Source organism: Bos javanicus, chromosome 1 (assembly GCF_032452875.1).
Source record: "Bos javanicus breed banteng chromosome 1, ARS-OSU_banteng_1.0, whole genome shotgun sequence".
NCBI lineage: Eukaryota > Metazoa > Chordata > Mammalia > Artiodactyla > Bovidae > Bos > Bos javanicus.
Window position 1 is genome coordinate 104,340,603 of NC_083868.1, and position 5,320 is coordinate 104,345,922.

Genomic DNA, 5,320 nt, shown 5'->3' on the forward strand with positions numbered 1-5,320 from the left:
GTCCAAGGGACTCTCAAGAGTCTTCTCCAACACCACAGTTCAAAAGCATCAATTCTTCAGCACTCAGCCTTCTTCACAGTCCAACTCTCACATCCATACGTGACCACAGGAAAAACCACAGCCTTGACTAGACGAACCTTTGTTGGTAAAGTAATATCTCTGCTTTTGAATATGCTATCTAGGTTGGTCATAATTTTCCTTCCAAGGAGTAAGCATTTTTTAATTTCATGGCTGCAGTCACCATCTGTAGTGATTTTGGAGCCCAGAAAAATAAAGTCTGACACTGTTTCCACTGTTTCCCCATCTATTTCCCATGAAGTGATGGGACTGGATGCCATGATCTTCGTTTTCTGAATGTTGAGCTTTAAGCCAACTTTTTCACTCTCCACTTTCACTTTCAAGAGGCTTTTGAGTTCCTCTTCACTTTCTGCCATAAGGGTGGTGTCATCTGCATATCTGAGGTGATTGATATTTCTCCCAGCAATCTTGATTCCAGCTTGTGTTTCTTCCAATCCAGCATTCCTCATGATGTACTCTGCATAGAAGTTAAATAAACAGGGTGACAATATACAGCCTTGACGAACTCCTTTTCCTATTTGGAACCAGTCTGTTGTTCCATGTCCAGTTCTAACTGTTGCTTCCTGACCTGCATACAAATTTCTCAAGAGGCAGATCAGGTGGTCTGGTATTTCCATCTCTTTCAGAATTTCCCACAGTTTATTGTGATCCACACAGTCAAAGGTTTTGGCATAGTCAATAAAGCAGAAATAGATGTTTTTTCTGGAACTCTCTTGCTTTTTGCATGATCCAGAGGATGTTGGCAATTTGATCTCTGGTTCCTCTGCCTTTTCTAAAACCAGCTTGAACATCAGGAATTGCTAAATTCAGACTTAAATTGAAGAAAGTAGGGAAAACCACTAGACCATTCAGGTATGACCTAAATCAAACCAACTATACTTCAGTAAAAAAAAAAAAAAAAAAATACTATTTAGGAAATTAATTCCAGACCTTAAAAAGTATATAATAATTTTTGCAAAAACACATGTTCTAGTCTGTTGTTGGCTTGTTGATTTTGCAGAATCCCAGTAAAATAAGTTGAAATATATTAGCATTTTTAAAAGAATGTCTTTAAAGGATAAAATTATGTTTGTTATTCTGCCCACAATTCTCATTTAATATATAATCTTCATTTGATTTTATACAGCATGGAGTGCTTGATGAAAAGCAATGTTATTTCTAAAATCTGTATAAAATTTGGGAGTTAAATTTCTGGAACATGATGTAAAAGAAGGCAAATGAAACTTGGGATCAGATAACTTGAACTAAGAAAATTGTTAGACTTAATGGAATCCCAGTAAATACAAAAATGATATTTTTAAAATGAAGGGGATCGAGTTGACAATAAAGTTCATAAAGAGAAGCAAACAAAGAGCAGTGGATATATAGACTAAAAGGGAAATTATATTAGGAAGGAAGTAGTTTTACCAACCAAGACAACATCCTGAAAAGGTTCTTTAATTAGTTTGGTATTGGCATATGGATAGAAAAGCCCAGAAATAAACTAAACTACATATAGAAATCCATTGTGGAGCAGCAATGTCAAAGATAAGCTTTTTTGGACAGCTAGACAGACATTTGGAATAAAATACATAAATTGCTCAGTCGTGTCTGACTCTGTGACCCCATAGACTGCAGCACGCCAGGCTTACTTGAACTTCACCATCTCCCGGAGCTTGCTCAAACTCATGTGCATTGAGTTGGTGATGCCATCCAACCAGTTTGTCCTCTGTTGTCTCCTTCTCATCCTGCCTTCAATCTTTCCCAGCATCAGGGTCTTTTCTAAGGAGTAGGTTATTCATATTAGGTGGCCAAAGTATTGGAGCTTCAGCTTAAACATTAGTCCATTTAATGAATATTCAGGATTGATTTCCTTAAGATTGACTGGTTTGTTCTCCTTGCAGTCCAAGGGATGCTCAAGAGTCTTCTCCAACACCACAAGTCAAAGGCGTCAATTCTTTAGTGTTCAACCTTTTTTATGGTCCAACCCTAACATCCATACCCTACTACTGGAAAAACAATATCTTTGACTATAGGGACCTTTGTTGACAAAATAATGTCTCTGCTTTTTAATAAGCTGTCTAGGTTTGTCATAGCTTTTCTTCTAATGAGCAAGTGTCCTTTAATTTCATGGCTGCAGTCATCATCTGCAATGATTTTGGAGCCCAAGAAAATAAAGTCTATCACTGTTTCCATTGTTTCCCCATCTATTTGCATGAAGTGATGTGACTGCATGCCATGATCTTAGATTTATGAATGTTGAGTTTTAAGCCAACATTTTCACTCTTCTCTTTCACTTCCTTCAAGAGGCTGCTTAGTTCCTCTTCACATTCTGCCATGAGGGTGGTGTCATCTGCATATCTGAGGTTACTGATACTTCTCCTGGCATTCTTAACTTCAGCTTGTGCTCCTTCCAGCCCAGTGTTTCTCATGATGTACTCTGCATATTAGTTAAATAAGCAGGGTGACAATATACAGCCTTGACGTAGTTCTTTCCCAATTTGGAACCAGTCCATTGTTCCACGTTTGGTTCTAACTGTTGCTTCTTGATGCGCATACAGGTTTCTCAGGAGGTGGTAAGGTGATCTGGTATTTCCATTTTAATAAGAATTTTCCACAGGTGGTTGTGATCCACACAGTCAATGCCTTTAGCATAGACAATGAAGCAGAAGTAGATATTTTTCTGGAATTCTCTTGCCTTTTCTATGATCCAGTAGATGTTGGCAATTTGATCTCTGATTCCTCTGCCTTTTTTAAATACAGCTTGAACATTTGGAATTTCTTGGTTCACGTACTATTGAAGCCTAGCTTGGAGAATTCTGAGCATGACTTTGCTAGTATGTGAAATGAGTGCAGTTTACAGTAGTTTGAGCATTCTTTGGCATTGCCCTTCTTTGAGATTGGGGCTCCCTGATGGCTCAGAGGTTAAAGCGTCTGCCTGGAATGCAGGAGACCCAGGTTCAATCCCTGGGTCAGAGAAGATCCCCTGGAGAAGGCAATGGCAACTCACTCCAGTACTCTTGCCTGGAGAACCCCATGGAGGGAGGAGCCTGGTAGGCTACAGTCCATGGGGTCGCAAAGAGTCAGAAACGACTGAGCAACTTCACTTTCACTTTTCTTTGAGATTGGAATGAAAATGGACCTTTTCTAGTCCTGTGGCCACTAATGAGTTTTCCAAATTTGCTGACATATTGAGTGTAGCACTTTGACAGCATCATCATTTAGGATTTGAAATAACTGGAATTCCATTGTCCCCACCTGTTTTGTTTATAGTGATGCTTCCTAAGGTCCGCTTGACTTCGTACTGTAGGATGTCTGGCTCTAGGTGAGTGATCACACCATAGTGGTTATCTGGGTAATTGAGACCTTATTTGTATAGTTCTGCTCTGGGAAGCCTGGCATACTGCAGTCCATGCGGTCGCAAAGAGTCAGACACAACCGAGTGACTGAACTGAACTCTGTGTTCTTGCCACCTCCTCTTAATATCTTGTGTTGTTCATAGGCCCATACCATTTGCGTCCTTTATTGTGCCCATTTTTGCATGAAATGTTTGTTTTGTATCTCTCATTTTCTTGAAGAAGTCTCTAGTCTTCCCTATTCTATTGTTTTCCTCTGTTTTTTGCATTGTTGACTTAGGAAGGCTTTCTCATCTCTCCTTGCTCTTCTTTGAAACTCTGCATTCAGGATGGGTATATCTTTCCTTTTCTCCTTTGCCTTCCCCTTCTCTTTTCTCAGCTATTTGTAAGGCCTCCTCAGATTGCCATTATGCCTTCTTGCATTTCTGTTCTTGGGGGTAGTTTTGATCACTACCTCCTGTACAGTGTTACAAACCTCCATACATAGTTCTTCAGGCACTCTATCAGATCCCTTGAGTCTATTTGTTACTTCCAACATAGAATAGTAAAATTTGATACAGGTCATACCTGAATGGTCTAGTAGTTTTCCCCACTTTCTTCAACTTAATTCTGAATTTTGCAATAAGGAGTTCAGTATCTGAGCCACAGTCAGCTCCCAGTCTTATTTTTGCTGACTGTATAGAGCTTCTCTATCTTTGACTGCCAATAATACAATCAATCTGATTTCGGTATTGACCATCTGGTGATATCCAAGTGTACAGTTGTCTCGTGTTGTTGGAAGAGTTTCTTTGCTATGACTAGTGCATTCTCTTGGTAAAACTGTTAGCCTTTGCCCTGCTTCATTTTGTACTCCAAGGCCAAACTTGCCTGTTACTCCAGGTATCTCCTGACTTCCTACTTTTGCATTCCAATCCCCTATGATGAAAAGGACATTCTATTTTTTTTTTTTTTTTGTATTAGTTCTAGAAAGTCATGTAGGTCTTCATAGAATTGTTCAACTTAAGCTTCTTTGGCATTTCTGGTTGGGACAAAGAGTTGAATTACTCTGGTATTGAATGGTCTGTCTTGGGAGTGAACCAAGTTCATTCTTCTGTCCTTTTGGGGATTGCACCCAAGTAATGCATTTCAGACTCTTCTTTACTATGAGGGCTACTCCATTTCTTCTAAGGAATTCTTGCCCACAGTAGTAGATATAATGGTCATCTGAATTAAATTTGCCCATTCTGTTTCCTTTTAGTTCACTGATTCCTAAAATGTCAGTGTTCACTCTTGCCATCTCCTATTTGACCACTTCCAATTTACCTTGATTCATGGACCTAACATTACAGATTCCTATGCAATATTATTCTTTCTCATTTTCATTAGTTTTCTGTATTTCTTATTGAAAGTTCATACAACATTGACTGCTTTGTTCTCTCCTTTTTCACAATAAATTTATTTCCCCTTAAAATTTTTGCTCTCCCTGTATTCCCTTGGTTGATTTGGAAAGCACTTTATTCTTGTTCTGAACAATCTGTTATATTAAAACGTTGCAATTTCAAAATTTTATTTAACATAGTTTCCCCTGCAAGAAATAAATACCTCATATTACCTACCAGTCAAAATTAGCTGATATTCACACAGAAATACCATATAATTCAGCAGTTCTTGAAATTGAACACACTCTTTTTAAAGATATTTTATTAGTTATGCTAGAATATATTTTATTCAATCCAGTTATAATTATGAAGTTACTATTTTGATGCTATAGCACAATTTAAATGTTGAAGAACTTATTTTCAAATAGATTCTAAACAATACAGTTCTAAAATTTATAATACCTTTGCCTACCTCTGCTGAAGAGTATTCCTCGCTTTCCTCTTTATTACAATAAGAAAAGCATTAATATTCATATATTATTTGGTATA

General features: G+C 37.9%; 1 non-coding gene across 1 annotated transcript; it reads left to right on the forward strand.

Moving 5' to 3' along the window:
- The first annotated feature begins 2,964 nt into the window (after nucleotides 1-2,964).
- On the forward strand, nucleotides 2,965-3,037 carry TRNAS-GGA (transfer RNA serine (anticodon GGA)). The gene has a single exon. It is a non-coding gene; the product is annotated as a tRNA-Ser (tRNA).
- The last annotated feature ends 2,283 nt before the right edge of the window (nucleotides 3,038-5,320 follow it).